The sequence below is a fragment of the Culex quinquefasciatus genome, chromosome 2 (genome assembly GCF_015732765.1).
Source record: "Culex quinquefasciatus strain JHB chromosome 2, VPISU_Cqui_1.0_pri_paternal, whole genome shotgun sequence".
Taxonomy (NCBI): Eukaryota; Metazoa; Arthropoda; class Insecta; order Diptera; family Culicidae; genus Culex; species Culex quinquefasciatus.
In genome coordinates this window covers 95,125,776-95,142,570 of record NC_051862.1, presented here as the reverse complement: position 1 = coordinate 95,142,570, position 16,795 = coordinate 95,125,776, and the positions used below count along the sequence as shown (strand labels likewise).

Here is a 16,795-nt window from a genome sequence, read left to right as displayed (position 1 = left end):
TCAGGAACGGGACGGATTGTCGCTGCAGGCCATCAGGAAGAACGTTAGGGACCGATGTGGTCAAGCTGCTGATCCCGGAAGGCTCCGGTTAACGGCATCAAGAAGGAGTCTCCGTGTTGATCGAGAACCAGTTCCCTTTGGGTCAAGTTGGTTGTGGTTGCGATAAAGTTTAGGGATTTTGATACTGGACATGAAATTTGACATTTTGGCAGTAGTGGCCACAATCCAGAGTGGCCGGAGGCCCCGGGGATGTTCCGATAAGGGGACATTTTTCGGAACCATAAGAGTTGGGGCAATATGGGTATCAAACTTTAGGGATTTTAATACTGGACATGAAATTTGGCATTTTGGCAGTATTGGCCACAATCCGGAGCGGCCGGAGGCCCCGCGGATGTTCCGATGAGGGGACATTTGCCGAACCATAAGAGTTAGGGCAATATGGGTATCAAACTTTATGGTTTTTGATACTGGAAATAAAATTTGACATTTCAGCAGTAGTGACCACAATCCGGAGGCCCCGCGGATGTTCCGATGAGGGGACATTTGCCGAACCATAAGAGTTAGGGTAATATGGGTATCAAACTTTATGGTTTTTAATACTGCACATGCATCTGACCATTATCTGAAGTTACGCAGTTAAAATAAATCGCTTATTTTACGCAGGAAGTAATAAATCGATTACTGCGATTGCCTTTTTATAGTGCCGCGGCGAAATTCTGTTTCTGGAAATATAGAATAACTATTTCGAATTCAATTAGAGCCCTTGAAAGGGCAGTTTTAATGTTTGCTGTTGAAATTTACTTTGCTGCCGCCAATTGCTTGCAACAGCCTTGCAAAAACATTTCCGCATCTTGATAACTTTCGAGTGGTGAGGGAAAGTCGATTGATTTCACTTTGATCTCTATTGCAGCTCCATTTGCAATTTCCGTCCCCTTAGTTTGATAGGACGTTGATATTATGTCTTAAAACTATTCAGAAAAGAGTTGTCTTATGTAATTATAAGGGAATCATGGGGAAATTTGGACCGGACATTCTTATCGAAAATTTCAACAATCATCTTGCAAAGTTCTTTGTCATACTGGTCATGTGTAACATAACCACCTGCACCTTTTTTATTTAAATTTTCACGTTTATTGTAACTTTGCAGAGTTATTTTTAGAGTGTAACAATGTCCTACACGGATGTACAAGGTTGTAGAGCTACATTTTACTTACCACGAGTTATCATGATTATTGAAAACAAGTTTTGAAAAAGTTAATTTTTCCCTTTTTTTGTTAAACGGCCATGATCGACAAAACCAACTTTTTCAATTGCAAAAAAATGGTTTCGAAAAAAAAAAATATCTTACGCATTGGATGAAAAAACGAAGTAATCTTCCAGCAAAACCTGCAAAAAATCATCAAAATGATGACAAAAAAAAACCCAAACGATGACATCTTCCTCATCAGCCAGCATGTCCTGCAGCAATCGAATGCTGTCGTGCATATTACATCGTACTTTTTTGGTGTTTGCTCTTCGTGCTACATTTCCGCTCGTAACGAAGCAGAACTCTGCTCTGTGGCTGCAAGCATTTAAATACCTTCAAAAATGGATCCCCGAAAATCGAACCTCTTCCTTCTGTCGCCATATTTTCCAGGATGAAACATACCAGTCTGTTGAAGTTACTACTTTGTCCCATCACCGGAAGCTGCTTATTGTCTTTATCCCAATCGTTTCCCGTAGTTACCGGCGAACAACGTTGAATCTATCTTCTGCTAGTCTTGTAGTAAGTTTGTTTGTAAACAAGTCTAGAGGAAAAAGGGTGAAATCAAATTTTCACGAGATTCACCGTCAAGGTCTTGCTTCTTCGAAAAGGGTTTGTTTCGAACACGTGTGTTTTCGAGAGATGATCCACAGGTTTCCCCCTCCCACACTGGATTACCGTCACACACCCATCGAATTTCAATTACACTTCCGGCGAAGATGGAAGCAGAAGATGACGTGAGGGACCACGAAAATCGACATCCTTCGTCAAAACATTGGAAAATTCGGGGAGGGGGGGGGGAAAAACCCAGCACGGAAGCGACGAAGCGGTGAATGGATTTTCGGTTGTGAAAATCTGAAAAATCCCCCGAAGCGATTTCCGGGTCGACGTTAGAGCAGCGACTGGATGTGTGCGGATTCTGTCGAACGAGTCTTTATGCGTACTATCAAAATAATGAAATTTTCGCTGATTTTGTTACTCTGTACGTTCGGGGAACAACATTCGAGCGAGAGGGGTTGATCCGGAAAATTCCTCGCGGGCATTTGCTCGAGCGGAACGTTGCGGAGTAATGAGTGAGTCAATGAAGGAGTTTAAAGCGCTTTTAGATGAGTGTTTAAAGTATCTGATGAGTGAAATTCAAATTCTGGATAAATCTAGAAACATTTGACATTTGATATAGAAAAATTCAATGGAACACCCAAAATAAAATAATCTGTTTAACTCTCTATCACCATAAAATGGCACAAAATCGTTCCTCTCCCCCAGTAAAGTGTCGCCTCGAAAGTCTGACTTCCAGCGAAATAAAAAAAAAGACAGCTTACAACTTTTTAGTTTTTCGAAGGGGACACAAAATTAGCAAAGCATGTTAACAGTTTGCGAAACAACTTTGCTTTTTATTATTGCTGTTCTTTTTCAGCTTCCGCTGGGGGTGGAGTTGGAAAAAGTTGAGCTACTCAGCACAGCAGCCGAAAACGGAGTAGTGTGCGGTAATTTAAACCTTGTCTGGAAGGGGAAAAGTGTTTCGCAAAATTGCTGCCCAAGTGAATCTGTGCAGCATTTTTGCCACCGACACAGAATCCGATTACGGCAGTGTTTTTAATGGACTGTTGAAAACTTTGCTGCAGCTTGTTATTTTTGGGTGAAGAAAAATCAATTGAGGAAGAAAAGCACCACTTGAGAGGAGTTTCCTCTGTTGGAAGTATGAACAACTTGTGTAATCAGTGCTGTCAATTTTTCGGCCAGAAACTTCTCTGCAAAAGTGAGAAATAATCATTTCAATTAAGCACAACACTTCACCCGCTCCCTGTATGGGCTCCTTTTCTTCTCCTTTTTCCCTGAGCTGAACATGTGCCGCATGTCGTTTTAGTTCATAAAAGTTAATTGAAATGTTAAAATCTCCTAAATGTTTGTGGCTTTTACGGAGTTCCACCAGCCACTCTGCCGAGTCTCTCCAGGTTTGGAGTTGAATTTATTTTGAGAGAATTGGGGAAAAGCTTCCCGACAGCCACTCGAAAATTATTTCAAATTTTCATTTTTCCCCGCCCCTTGTTGCTTAGCAGAAAACTTATTTTTCTTTTTTCCGAATTAAAAAAAGAAAATTCCGGCATTTCCCTAAGCCCAAGCCTGTCATTACGGAATCTTCCTGGGATTCTTACTTCATAAAAAACAAAAGTTTTTTTTTACGGATTAGAGCCCAACTCGCCAACCGTGGGTGAGAAATGACAATAAAATTTTCCCCACTTGAGTTTGTGCAGTGAAGAATCCTACCCTCCGGGCCTGTTGTTTCCCGTTTTGGTTTATGATTTGATGAAAAATAATTAAACCTAGGCAGCACCCCTCTCCCCCACTTCGAGTTTGGGTCGCGTAGCTTCTTCTTTATCATCTCGTTAACTGTCTTTGGAATTAGAAGGAGACATTTTTCATATTTTGTTTTTCCTTTTTTTTTGTTTTGGACGAAGGGCAACTCCGTTTTGAAAGTTATGGGTTGAGGGGAAAAAAAGAAAAATTTCGTGACCGTTTACGCCCAACTGGGGAAAATGAAAGTGACGAGGACGTGAGCGTTGGTTAATAAAAATTAAACTTTGACGAAAGTTTACGACTGTCTTTTCAAGTTTGTTTTTTTTTTATGCGGAAAGTTATGCTACAGTCATCCCTCATATTCGGAACAGTTTACAGATTGGCCAATGTTCAGAAAATCATAGAAAATCGATAATTGAACTTGATGATTCGCTTTTACCTTCATTTGGAAGCTTTTCTTGCGATCTTTCGAATGCTGTACCGAACAACTGCAAATTTTAACTTTTATATCAAGTTTTTGAATAAAAACTTTGACCCTTGAAATCCACAAATTCGGAACACTTTTTTCTTACGGATGTAAACAAACTTTGGTTCTCTCCATGAGTACACAATTTTTACAAAATAATGACTTCACGCACTGATACCAACGAAACTCAAGCTTAGTTATGTTTTATGAATGGTCTGATAACTTTTTTTTGTGAAAATATCAGTTAAATTCAGGTGTTCCACAATTGTGGGAGGCACAATAACATCCCACAATCATGGAACAGGCAATTTGGAGGCAGAGTTTTGCTGCTCTGGATAAAGTAGTCTTGAAATGGGGTTTTTTGTTCAAAAAGTACTACTTTTACTAGTGAAATAGCAAGAGAATGTCCAAATGAAGGTCCTAAAAATAGTAAGGTCGACACAAAAGCTGCATTTCGCATGTTATTGACAAATTACCACAAAAGTGTTCCGAATTTGTGGGTGTTCCGAATATGTGGGATGACTGTATTGATTTTTTTATTGTACAGCTCGAACTTTAAAATTTTTAGATCGATCCAAAAAGATGATCGAGTACTCTTTTTGTCTTTTTGTCGTTTTTGTCATTTTTGTCATTTTTGTCATTTTTGTCGTTTTTGTCGTTTTTGTCGTTTTTGTCGTTTTTGTCGTTTTTGTCGTTTTTGTCGTTTTTGTCGTTTTTGTCGTTTTTGTCGTTTTTGTCGTTTTTGTCGTTTTGTCGTTTTTGTCGTTTTTGTCGTTTTTGTCGTATTTGTCGTTTTTGTCGTTTTTGTCGTTTTTGTCGTATTTGTCGTATTTGTCGTTTTTGTCGTTTTTGTCGTTTTTGTCGTTTTTGTCGTATTTGTCGTTTTTGTCGTTTTTGTCGTTTTTGTCGTTTTTGTCGTTTTTGTCGTTTTTGTCGTTTTTGTCGTTTATGTCGTTTTTGTCGTTTTTGTCGTTTTTGTCGTTTTTGTCGTTTTTGTCGTTTTTGTCTTTTTGTCTTTTTTGTCTTTTTTGTCTTTTTGTCTTTTTGTCTTTTTGTCTTTTTGTCTTTTTGTCTTTTTGTCTTTTTGTCTTTTTGTCTTTTTGTCTTTTTGTCTTTTTGTCTTTTTGTCTTTTTGTCTTTTTGTCTTTTTGTCTTTTTGTCTTTTTGTCTTTTTGTCTTTTTGTCTTTTGTCTTTTTGTCTTTTTGTCGTTTTGTCGTTTTTGTCGTTTTTGTCGTTTTTGTCGTTTTGTCTTTTTGTCTTTTTGTCTTTTTGTCTTTTTGTCTTTTGTCTTTTTGTCTTTTGTCTTTTTGTCTTTTTGTCTTTTGTCTTTTTGTCTTTTTGTCTTTTTGTCTTTTGTCTTTTTGTCTTTTTGTCTTTTTGTCTTTTTGTCTTTTTGTCTTTTTGTCTTTTTGTCTTTTTGTCTTTTGTCTTTTTGTCTTTTGTCTTTTTGTCTTTTTTTTTGTCTTTTTGTCTTTTTGTCTTTTTGTCTTTTTGTCTTTTTGTCATTTTGTCTTTTGTCTTTTTGTCTTTTTGTCTTTTTGTCTTTTTGTCTTTTTGTCTTTTTGTCTTTTTGTCTTTTGTCTTTTTGTCTTTTTGTCTTTTGTCTTTTGTCTTTTTGTCTTTTTGTCTTTTTGTCTTTTTGTCTTTTTGTCTTTTTGTCTTTTTGTCTTTTTGTCTTTTTGTCTTTTGTCTTTTTGTCTTTTTGTCTTTTGTCTTTTTGTCTTTTTGTCTTTTTGTCTTTTTGTCTTTTTGTCTTTTTGTCTTTTTGTCTTTTTGTCTTTTGTCTTTTGTCTTTTTGTCTTTTTGTCTTTTTGTCTTTTTGTCTTTTGTCTTTTTGTCTTTTTGTCTTTTGTCTTTTTGTCTTTTTGTCTTTTTGTCTTTTTGTCTTTTGTCTTTTTGTCTTTTTGTCTTTTTGTCTTTTTGTCTTTTTGTCTTTTTGTCTTTTGTCTTTTGTCTTTTTGTCTTTTTGTCTTTTTGTCTTTTGTCTTTTTGTCTTTTTGTCTTTTTGTCTTTTGTCTTTTGTCTTTTTGTCTTTTTGTCTTTTGTCTTTTTGTCTTTTTGTCTTTTGTCTTTTTGTCTTTTTGTCTTTTGTCTTTTGTCTTTTTGTCTTTTTGTCTTTTTGTCTTTTTGTCTTTTTGTCTTTTTGTCTTTTTGTCTTTTTGTCTTTTGTCTTTTTGTCTTTTTGTCTTTTTGTCTTTTGTCTTTTTGTCTTTTTGTCTTTTTGTCTTTTTGTCTTTTTGTCTTTTTGTCTTTTTGTCTTTTTGTCTTTTTGTCTTTTTGTCTTTTGTCTTTTTGTCTTTTGTCTTTTTGTCTTTTTGTCTTTTTGTCTTTTTGTCTTTTTGTCTTTTTGTCTTTTGTCTTTTGTCTTTTTGTCTTTTTGTCTTTTTGTCTTTTTGTCTTTTTGTCTTTTTGTCTTTTTGTCTTTTTGTCTTTTTGTCTTTTTGTCTTTTTGTCTTTTTGTCTTTTTGTCTTTTTGTCTTTTTGTCTTTTTGTCTTTTTGTCTTTTTGTCTTTTTGTCTTTTTGTCTTTTTGTCTTTTTGTCTTTTTGTCTTTTTGTCTTTTTGTCTTTTTGTCTTTTTGTCTTTTTGTCTTTTTGTCTTTTTGTCTTTTTGTCTTTTTGTCTTTTTGTCTTTTTGTCTTTTTGTCTTTTTGTCTTTTTGTCTTTTTGTCTTTTTGTCTTTTTGTAATTTATTCTTTTAAAATTGCTATTTTTTCGAGTTCTGTCTAACTAAAATGAGTTGTGTGTTTTTATCAAATCTTCGGCATAACTAACGATTACCTGTTGATGAGATTACTTTTCCTTCCCATTTCCGCATACCTGGAAGCAAAGAAAACAAGAAAAAAAACTTTTATTAAACACATCATTCAGTCACATGATTTCGCCGCAAGATTAATGACAAAGCAACTATCGGGACAAAGTCTCATTTGTACCACTCCCTCTCCGGGATAACCTCTTTTCCAGGACTTCACCCTCCTAGGAAGAGGGCACGTGTTTCGCATCAAAAGGTCACATCAACACACAGCACTATCATCCGAAAACCATCAATCATATTCGGCGATATCTCTTGCGCCAATAATGGTGGTGCACGAAAGCATCTGTCAACGACAGGCAACAGATTTTGGCCCCCCAAAAAGTCGTCCGAGTCGTCATTACGTAAAAGTGTGAGCCAAAGGACATCAGAGGGAAAGATATTTTGGGTTAACATTCTGTCATCAGAGGTTGCTCGAGAGAAGAGAGGATGGATTGCTAATAAAGTGGATTTTCCTCAAACCACCTTTTTTTCCTTCGTCTTGAGGGAAAATCGTTTAGAGATTTCCGCGTGGAAACGCGAAAGATGCTCCTTTCTGAGTAGAGTATGAATAAATAAATGAGATGAAAATTATAATCGCCCCAGCTTCGAATGATTTTGGAGAGGTGTTGTTTTAAGAAGGGACCGGAAGCATTCTTGAGAGTGATGTAAAAGCACAGATGAAGAGGGATTAATCCGGGCCAAGTCATCGGGAAATATTGATCGTTGTGCGTTATTCTGTAAGGGGGATGTGATGAAAAGCAAACCACCAGCATCACCAGCGCAGATTGTCTTCTGCTGTGTGTTTTGTGTATCGAAGTCGATAATGAATGTTTGCTGGGAGGATATTGCAGATTAGTTTGCTCTTCGCACATAATAAATCATCACAAATATTAGCGTCCTAATGGCGGTGCTGAACTTGAGGGTTGATCTTTAGATTATTTTGGTATTTTTTTTTCAATGTTGAGAAAATGTTTAATTACAGCAAAAAAAAACTAATTATCAAAAATGCTTCATATTTTTACATTCCTGGAGGAAACTCAATTGTCAAGTTGCCACTGAAGTTTATTAAAACTTTACCTTCATTATCCTCCTCACAACAGAACATCTTCCTCACGATACACAATCCTCAAAAACATGGAAACCTCTTAATTCCTTCTGACGCACACCTGTGACTTACTGCCGCCACTTCAGCTGAGCTTGGGGGGCTTAACAACGCAAACAACAAGTAGTCATCCTCTCCTCTCCCCGTGTAGCGACCATTATCAAAACTCATTAAAACATTTAACGTCGTAAAAGGGTCCTGGCAGCGTTCATCATCACCTATAGAAGGTGGCAGGACGCAGTAAATATTGCAACAAGGGTCCTCCCCCCAAACCAAAAGCCCAGTAACACCGCCGTAAACATCCAAACCTTCAATCACCCTCTGTGCACAAACCCCATAACCCCAGCTGCTGGCCAGCAAGGTGTGCCCGGAACAACCCACCTCGGGGCCATCCGAAACGCAAATAAAGATAATTATGATTAAAATTAATAATTCACAACGCATCGAGGAAAAAGCCTCGCGGAAAAGCCTTCATCCCCCCTCGCAAATTTTGGAAAATCAGGGTTGAATCTTGTTGGCTCGCTTTGCCCCATTAGCTGCGAAAATTATTCACCGGCCTCGGGAACGACTGGGCGTAATTACAGTCTCTCTAAACCACCTCCCCCTAGAAGGGGAGGAAGGGAGGCAATCTTCGGACAAAGTTTTCAATTTTTGCCATTACCATCACCACCCGCTTTGGCCCACAATCCTGGTCGTCACTTTGGCAACTTCGAGCGCGCATTTTCCGCGTGGGGACAATTTGTGGAAGATGCTGATGGGTTTTTGGAGCGCGTGTGCCGCGAAAATTGTCCCAAATAGAATACGCCTAAGGTACAGATGGAAAGTGCAAGCTTTTTCCGGGAAAATTCTACTTCGTGGACTAGCAGGAACAATGGTAGTGAGAGTTCTTTGGAGGGTTGCTTCGTCAGGTGGAAATTTTGTCTAATTGAATTACATTGTCGAAGGATTTTGTGCCGGGATAAGTGTGCATCTGGGATGGATAATGAACTCTTTAATAATTTTGAGCATATTTAGCACAGAAAAAAGTTATGAATCTCACTAAAAATTACGCAAAATGTTGTGGTGCTGCTTATTAATTCGACTGTCTGTGAAATAAAAGATGTTTATTGAAAAAAAAACGGATTTTTTGGAATGTTGATTTAAAAAAATGAAAAGATTGTTTCCGAAAGATTGGAAAATTTCACGAATGTTTTATATTTTAACTTTGAGAATCAAACCATTGGTTGCTGAGATATCAACATTAGAAAATAGTGGGTTGTTTGGGTGAAACTTAGAAAACATCAATTTTCCTATTTTTAGATCTTTGCATGGCGAAATCTCAATAACTTAAGGATCGTATCAACAAAATTCAAAAAAGTAAAATATAGAGAATTTTCTCAGCCCTTCAAAAATATTTTTCAAAGGTGTGCAAACATGGGCACTACTTTTAAAAAATTAGTAACTGAGACTATTTTCAAAAAAGTTTCCTTCAAAATTGCTATAACATGAAAACGGTGCACTTTATCAAAATTTCAAAATACTTTTCGATTGCAAATTCGATTCGAAAAATAAAGTTGACAAATTTTGGAAACCAATATTTCAATGTTATGAAAAAAATCAGTTTTGATTCAAAAATTTCAAACTCGGTTAAAATTTTTTTGCACACTCTGGAAATTTCTGAAAAGTTGGCATTTGATTTCTCCTTTAAGGTGAAGCCTTTGATCATTTTCGAAGAAAAGTGATCACCACTATAAAATATTCTGTATTAAATTCAATTTAACGATGCACCAAAATGAATCAGCAAGTGCCGGTTGTTGCTTGCTTGAAGTCACTGAAAGAATTTTTGATCTAAAGCAATTGTGTTTTAAAATTTATATAATTTTGTGGAACAATCATTGACGTCCTAGTTGGCAATCATTGATTAATGACGATTTCCATAACTTTACAAGGAATGGGATAATCGTTACCAAAAGGAATCAGCATGTGTAGGGCACTATTCTAAACAACTTGTTGAAGGAATTTTGTCAAAATATTGAAAACGACGCAAAATTTATATGTTTGAACGAAAAATCATGACAATGATGGTAGTCTTCACGTTAACATATCAGAAAAAAAAAATATTTTAGTTTAAGTGACAAAAAGTAAAATAAAAAATCACCAAAAAATATTTTCCCTTATACCGTTTTTTTATGTACACGGAGAAAAAAGAGTTCCCAAAATCGTGAACAAGCGTTCATGAATTTGGGAACTACGAACAAAGTGTTCAAGTGCCATGGTACATTTTTCAAAAACGTACCATGGTATTTGAACACTTTGTTCGTGGTTCCCAAATTCATGAACGCTTGTTCACGATTTTGGGTACTCTTTTTTCTCCGTGTAGTCTTTATCTATATCTACAATTTTGCCGAAGACACCAAATCGATCAAAAATTCTTTCAAAAGATACAGATTTTTGAATTTTCATATATCATTTTTGTATAGACAGCTATCAAATTTGTATGGATAATTATATGGACAAACTATTGTTGCAAAATGGCTTCTTGGGCATACCGAAGGCACCAAAAAAAGTTTCAGCTGGATTAAAAATTACAATAAAAAAAAGACCATTTTCGTAAATGTCCGATTTTGCTCATGCTTTCTAATAAAATACAATTTTAGGTATTTTGTATGTCAGATTTAAACCTAAAATCAACCTAAAATTCTTTAAAACTACATTTGTTTACTAAATCATCGTTTTTTTTGCATTTCAAACTGAATTCGAAGCAAGAATAAAAAGTTTTTTCACACTCTATCTGAATTTTTTCTACATAAAAAGCCTAAATATTTGGAGAATTTTTCGAATAATGTTTCAATAACACATTTTAATTATTACTAACAAACTAATTTTATCTTCTCAAAGTGGAAAATTCATCCGAAATTTCATTTCGTTTTACGATTCGACCTCATTTTTATTGGGAAAATCATTTTGAGATAATAAAAATAATGCTATTTATCAACATTTCCACTATATTTAACTAAGTTTTAAACTTTTGAAAATTTTATGAAAATTCCTTCTTGAAGTATTTTGAACACTTTTCTACCACGGTCATTATCATTCAATACCATCCCGTACGTATTCAATTTGAAATCATCATTTTGCAGAAAAATCTCATAGTTATCAAGATCACTCCGGTTTGCGGTTTATATTTTTGATTTCTTTTCGTTTTTTTTTTTTTGCATTTTAAAAAGTTTGAAGTTACTGAGGAAGAAATCGAATCGATGAAAATGATTTTTTCTAAGTGTCATCAAATGAGCCTGTGATTTTCAGTGACGACATTCCAGAAATCATTGGTCCGATTCTAGTGCTGAAAATTGAACATTTTCTGATCTTTTCAATAAAAATAATTTCAAAATTTTAAAATCAAGCTTTACTTTTCAACGGGTCTACAAAACGATAATTTTCCTTATTCATAGTTTAGACCAAATCATAAATTTTTTGAAATAAATATTTTTATTGAAAAGATCAGAAAATTTCACAAAAGTTTGATTTTTCAATATTGAAATTACCTTACTTGAAAATAAGTTGAAACAAACTAACATCATTTTTTTGTAAAATTAATCAAATTAAAAACATATTCCTCTTCAACGCTGTCTTCAAATGATGTTTACTTTAAGTTCTGTTAAATTGTCAAAAGCAGCTTTCAAACGATAATTTCAATTATAAAAATCGACATTTGCTCACCACAAAACAATTTCCAACCACCGCCATCGCTATTTAATTTATTGATCAATAAATTTCCACCACGTTTAATTGCACAATCTCCACATTTCGCTGCCAAAAGCCAAAAACGCCGAAAAATGCTCACCTGAATGTCTGTTAATAATTTATGTCGTGCCCTCTTCCACCTCCCAAAGACCATCGACCACCACTCTTGTGTGTTGTTGTGTGTCCACCCCCCTCAACAGAACAGCTCCATTAGGAGGACAATCATCCTCGGAAGAAGAACCTCTTTTCACCGTTTTCGGGGGGTTGTTGTGTTGGTATTTTTCACGCCAAAGAACCTGCTCTCCGGTGGGGTTTCCCTGGACGACCTCCGAGGCCATAAATTTTCCGCAGAACTCTTCCGACACAGAAAAGGAGAAAGAAATCTGGGCACTCTTTCTCCTTGGCTTCACCAGAATGCTCCCGGAAGATGACAATCATAAAAGACGTTCGGGAGGTTCTGAGACTAATTAAAAGAAGAAAGTGTTGGAAAATAGAAAAATCGGACCGTGCTCCGATCCCCCTCTCAGGGGAGGGAAATTCATTGACTTGCCGTCGAGACCAAGGTTGGACGGTGGCGCAATTTCTCTTGTAAATTGATTCAGTCACGCGATACCGTTGACCAAAAGGGAAGGGACTGACTTCTTACGTGACAAACTGCCACTTTCGAGTGCTGGCGTAATGAAGATAACCCCCGGAAAGGTCAATGGCGTAGTTTGAGGTTAGGTCAATCGGATGGAACTTCCGAAACTTCATAAATTTCTTCTGAATTGTTACAAATCTCGCCCTAAATTACATTAGCTGCCAATATATCAAACGTGTCAACCACTATTGTTCCCGGAAATCTCCAAAACTGTAATCACTGTTCAACAGTTTCTCTCACTTGCCCGGAACAGAACCTTTCCCCCTCTTCAGATTCCCTCTCACGTCCCGCGGGACTTCCGGAAGCGCAATAATCCAGACAAATGAATGCAATTATCCAAATAGAAGATAATCAAATGGTCCACGCACTAATCTACGACACATGCGAGCAATTCTTTTCTTTTGCACTCCCCTTAATGACATCTGCACGCTGAAGGCGAACCCCCTTAAAGATGGGTTAAAACCAAGGGGAAATTCGGCCAACTCCGGCGAAAATGCTTGATTGCAGCAGCCGGAAAAAGCACGACGAATTCTTTTGTGATGCCGAACATCCCCTTTCTGTGTCTTTTTTTAGACTCTCCGACTCAACCGTCAGCCCAATGCTCTGTGGAACCATTGAGTGAGAATCATTTCAATTCCATCATCACTCCCCCTCACTTGTAGTGAACGGGGGGAAAAGTCGGCCGAAAATGGCTCAACAATCAGACTCGGTTCGAAATATTGGCTCCGGTTTTGAGACGTTGCGTGGCGTGAAAGATTTAAGTTTAATTCTGGGATAAAAAATGTATTTATGTGAAGAAAATCCAACAACACTTAATTTCACTGAGATAACATTTCTAAAATTTCCTTGCTCTTTCTTGCGAGAAATATCGTTAGAATGAATGCTCAGTGAGCCAATCTTGAGATTTTCAAGAATAGTTTCGATCTCTGTAAGTCAGATCAATTGTGTAAAACTTGGAGATGAGATTAACTTAGTTTAATCACAGACAAACAGACGTAAATCATTGAACAAATTTAACGAAAATCCATCAATCACAAAAAAATGGAAAAATGTTAGCTAGCAGCTCGATCTGGTGGCCAATACTAGCATTAAGCATCACTGTATATGAGAATTGGTTAGTGTGTGAGTGAACGCGGTCACTCTTGTTGTAGTGAGAGGAGGGAGATTTGTTTACTAACATTTACATTTGTTTACCAACATGTGAAAAGAATGCAAGAAGTTCAAATTCTTAACTCACGCAGACGGTCCACGTCCGCGTCCGAGTGCGGCCATGCACTAGGTAAATCTTGCCGAGGAAACATTCGTGTAGGCTGCAGAGGTTGATGGAAAGATGCACCAGTTTGAGGGTGGTTTGGGTATTACTGCGCTGTTTGTGAACAATGCCCACAAATTGGCCATGAGTTTAAATAATAAATTTCTTGGCGTGAGGTTAAGCTACCTTCTCGGCAAGCAATTTAGTCCACTTGCAAGCAACCAAATAATCGTATGAGACCAGGTTGACCTTGTTGTCGACGGTCTATACCTACATCTTCAACCTTACCAGTGGTTTCTGCCATCCAGCTTTCCTGGAGACCAACATCGGCGATTCGGCGTTGAACGTGAAAAATCATTTATGTACAGAGACAATTCGATAATCCAATTATTGATAATATGAACGGCTTAGCATTCGAATAACTAGAAATACATTTATTTATGCCAGTTGGTTAGACTGCATTGGTTTTAAATAGTTTTCTTTGCATAGTTAAATAAAATTATACATCGCTGGACACCGGTTCATCCATGAGGGACGGATTTGAGGGCCACGACGGAGTCAACATTCTCGAGGTCGGCCGGGTTGTCAATACCGAGTTGCTGAAATCGTGGTAAGCGCAATCGCCATCGCTGGACACAGCGTCATTCATGACGGCCGGATTTGAGGACCACGACGGAGTTAAGATTATCACGGTCTCTTGCGTGCTAGAAGTCGGCCGGGCTGCGCAATTACCATCGCTGGATACCGCGTCATTCACGAAGGCCGGATTTGAGGATCACGACGGAGTAAAGATTCTCGCGGTCTCTTGCGTCCTCGAAGTCGGCCGGGTCGCGCAACTGCCATCGCTGGACACCGCGTCATTCACGAAGGCCGGATTTGAGAACCACGACAGAGTCAAGATTCTCGCGGTCTCTTGCGTGCTCGAGGTTGGCGAGGCGATTCCGGTGGACACTGCATTGCCTAACCCATTCACCTGGTCAAGTTGGGGTACACCATCTATAATGTAGACCAAATTCAGTTTCTAATTGCATTCATTCAAGATCTAGTTGAAATTTACCAACGCCGACGGATGAAATAACAAAATCAGCTGAATGGGACGGCGTCTCGTTGTTGGAATTGCCTAAGAATCTTCCGATGTTCAGAACACCGGAATCGTTACTCGTAGCTTCCGGCATTTCTTCGTCCAGTGGCTCGTGTCGGTCTAGCAGTAGACTTCCGCAGTTCGCATCCGGCATATTTTCATCCTGTAGCTCGTGTTTTGTGATTGAACTTTCAAACCAATTCGGCGTCTCTTCTTCTAACGGTTCGGCCGGGAAGGATTGAGGATTATCTAAATGCTCAACAAACCATTCAGCGGAATCCACACCCGGATGCGGGTCCGGATCCAAAAATTCCACCGACCAATCTTCTCCAAACTGGTCCATCCTCACACTTAAGTAGCAGCAGAAAAAAAAAACAAAAGTTTTGGCGCGCTAGCTGAAACTTTTGGCGCGCTAGCTTGAACGTCATTTGAAAGTGTGCCTTGATTGCAGCGCCATCCTATTCTGGTGGATAATCCGAGAACTAAGTTTAAATTCAAATCAGCCGTTATATTCCTGATTGATGGAATTAAAAAGAGATTTACGTCTGTTTGTCTGTGGTTTAATATAAGAAGTTTTATTTATGTTGCTATTTGTCGTGAAAGACATTTTTTCCCCATATTCCAATCCAATCCAATCCAATCCAATCCAATCCAATCCAATCCAATCCAATCCAATCCAATCCAATCCAATCCAATCCAATCCAATCCAATCCAATCCAATCCAATCCAATCCAATCCAATCCAATCCAATCCAATCAATCCAGTCAATCAATCCAATCCAGTCAATCAATCAGTCAGTCCATCCAATCCAATCAGTCAGTCAGTCCAGTCCAGTCCAGTCAATCAGTCCAGTCAGTCCAGTCAGTCCAATCCAGTCAGTCCAATCCAGTCAGTCCAATCCAGTCCAACCAGTCCAGTCCAGTCCAGTCAGTCCAGTCCATCCAGTCCAGTCAGTCCAATCCAGTCAGTCCAATCAGTCAGTCCAATCCAATCCAATCAATCAGTCAATCAGTCCAGTCCAGTCAGTCCAGTCCAGTCAGTCCAATCCAGTCCAATCCAGTCCAGTCAGTCCAGTCAGTCAGTCCAGTCCAGTCCAGTCCAGTCCAGTCCAATCCAGTCCAGTCCAGTCCAATCCAGTCAGTCCAGTCATCAGTCAATCCAATCCAGTCCAATCCAATCCAATCCAATCCAATCCAATCCAATCCAATCCAATCCAATCCAATCCAATCCAATCCAATCCAATCCAATCCAATCCAATCCAATCCAATCCAATCCAATCCAATCCAATCCAATCCAATCCAATCCAATCTAATAATACCAAAGCCAGTATGGTATTATGGTATTTGACCACCTATTACTGGGCTATCAGGGAACACTTTGGTCCCTGTTATTTGCATAAGTAATACCAAAATTTGGTATTTCTGTGTTATTTAGCCCTGCTCGGGTCTGGATACAGATTTTCAATTTTTTTTTGCGACCCTAAAATTTGTATAAGAAAGACAATGATGAAAATACACATATCTGGTCGCAAGAAATAAACAAAGTTGCATAAAAATTAATACTACTCAACAAAAGATTGATCTTGTTCAATTGGGCATGTTTGTAACATAACCTCTTATTCCTTTAAATGAGCTTTCAGTGAACAAATGTTTAACGCAAAGAAAAATAGAGATCCGGTTTCTTTCGATATGGTTATTCTAGTCACTATTCTTTACTGTTCATTCTATAAGCTTTGATACTGAATGCCAGTTTTCAATAGTGTTTTTGACTTCTAAAATTGAAAAAAAGTCAAATTATTGTATTTCTTTTGTTGTTTTCTTTAAGGTTATGTGTCGCTATTTAATGAAAATTCCTCAAGATTGGCTTGGATAAGGAAAATAATTTTTAACATTATTTTCGAGATCTTAAAATTGGTGAATCTACGCCGGGACCGTGGTGTAGGGGTAAGCATGATTGCCTCTCACCCAGTCGGCCTGGGTTCGATCCCAGACTGTCCCGGTGGCATTTTTCGAGACGAGATTTGTCTGACCACACCTTCCGTCGGATGGGGAAGTAAATGTTGGCCCCGGTCTAACCTAAAGGGTTAGGTCGATAGCTCAATCCAGGTGTAGGAGTCGTCTCCCTGGGTCCTGTCTCGGTGGAGTCGCTGGTAGGCAGTTGGACTACCAATCCAAAGATCGTCTGTTCGAATTCCGGG

At 38.0% G+C, this 16,795-nt stretch overlaps 1 protein-coding gene and 1 long non-coding RNA gene across 2 annotated transcripts in view; both read right to left on the bottom strand.

Annotated features, from left to right (window-relative positions):
- LOC6036854 overlaps positions 1 to 16,795 on the bottom strand; it is a 267,806-nt gene that overhangs the window by 87,797 nt on the left and 163,214 nt on the right. The gene's annotated exons all lie outside the window — the stretch shown is intronic.
- The window catches only part of LOC119767888, a 44,324-nt gene continuing 34,245 nt past the window's right edge, over positions 6,717 to 16,795 (bottom strand). Inside the window, exon 2 of the long non-coding RNA XR_005277768.1 lies at positions 6,717 to 6,826. This is a non-coding gene — a long non-coding RNA (uncharacterized LOC119767888). The remainder of the gene's footprint in view (positions 6,827 to 16,795) is intronic.